The following is a 1,689-nucleotide window of genomic DNA, read 5'->3' as shown; positions in this document are numbered from 1 at the left end:
TCTTCTTACTGTTGAAATCTGCTATTGTGTACCTCTAGTGTATTTTTAGTCTTTACTAGTGTATTTCAATCTCAACTATCTCTACTTTTATTCCCACAATTTGTTATGTTTCTTTTTATACTTTCAAATTCTTCTTTATGCTAATATATTCTTCTTAATGTCCTTTGTCTCTTTATGAATATTTTCTTTCATCTCCTTGAATTGATTATGAGATTTGTTTGACGATCTTTGTTTAGTTGGAACAACTTCTGAGTCTCCTCTGAAATTTTCATTTGATCCCTTTGCTGAGCCATATCTTCCTGTTTCTTAGTATGGCTTGTAATTTTTTGCTGATGTTGAGGCATCTGATTATCTTGATAGTTAACTCTGAAAGGCAGTTTCTCCCTCTTGTCTAGGGTTTTATTGTCCATTAGCTTTGTTGTAAGGCTCTTCTTTGATGCTTGGTCCAACCTATTCTAGAGTAGGTTGAATAGCCCATGTTTAACTGTTCAGATTTTCTCAGCTCTTCTTCATTTGATTCTTGCCCTGGGTAGGCAATGTAGTTTTTAAGATTGCACTTTTTATGTAGTTGTTTCATCTCCAAGACAGAGTTTCCTTTCTGTGTTAGTTAGATTCAGTTGTCAACTTGGCCAGGTGAGCATACCTAGTCTTGTTGCTGTGGGCATGAGCCAACGGTAGGTGAACCTCATCTGTTGCCAATTACATCTGCAGTCAGCTAGGAGGCGTGTCTGCTGCAATGAGTGATGTTTGACTTAATTGACTGGTGTTTAAATGAGAGAACACAATGTAGCACAGCCTAAGTAGCTTGGCATTCCTCATCTCAGTACTTGCAGCTCAGCCCAGGCCTTTGGAGATGCAGAAAGAAGTCACCCCAGGGAAAGTTGTTGGAACTCAGGGGCCTGGAGAGAAGACCAGCAGAGACCATCCTGTGCCTTCCACGTAAGAAAAAACCTCAGTGGAAAGTTAGCTGCCTTTCCTCTGAAGAACCAACAAAATAAATCCCCTTTTATTAAAAGCCAATCCATCTCTGGTGTGTTGCATTCTGGCAGCTAGCAAACTAGAACACGTTCCTTTGTTCCATCTCCAGGAATCTTGATCTGTTCTGTTCCTTTTTGTACAGACTTTCTTGCCAGAATTCCTCAGTGTCTTGCATTCTGCCTTGAGTCTTTGTGGACTTAGGTCCCTGTGCCTAGATATGCATGGAATTCTAACTCAGTGCTGTGAGTCACTCTATAGTCTCTGTCCATAGTGGGACAGAGCCAGGCCATGCTGCCTCTGTGTGACTCCCAAGTTGTGGGGACCAAAAGAGGGGATGAGGAATGGAAACCAACCAACAGTCCAGGGTGGAATTTTCCTACCTGATATTTTTATGTTTCTGTGATTCAGCATTTGTGGGTCCTTCTTCAGTCTCTACCATCCTCCAGAGTTCTAAACAAGTGGTATTTGTCCTCTTATTCATTTAATCTCTGGCAGGCTTTTTCAGGGCTGTCATGTTGTGTCGATGAAGTCACTATCATATATCTCCTTTTGCAAAGTGTCTGTTCAAGTCTTTTACCTATTTTTGAATTTGGTTGTGTCTTTTTCCTCTTGAGTTGCATGAGATTTTTTTTATATGTATATTCTGAATACAAGTCCTTTGACATATATATTGCAAATATTTTTTCATGGTCTATGCTTTGCCTTCTTATT

The sequence above is a fragment of the Tamandua tetradactyla genome, chromosome 3 (assembly GCF_023851605.1).
Source record: "Tamandua tetradactyla isolate mTamTet1 chromosome 3, mTamTet1.pri, whole genome shotgun sequence".
Classification (NCBI taxonomy): Eukaryota; Metazoa; Chordata; class Mammalia; order Pilosa; family Myrmecophagidae; genus Tamandua; species Tamandua tetradactyla.
The sequence above is the reverse complement of the archived record's forward strand: the minus strand, read 5'-3'. Positions refer to the sequence as shown.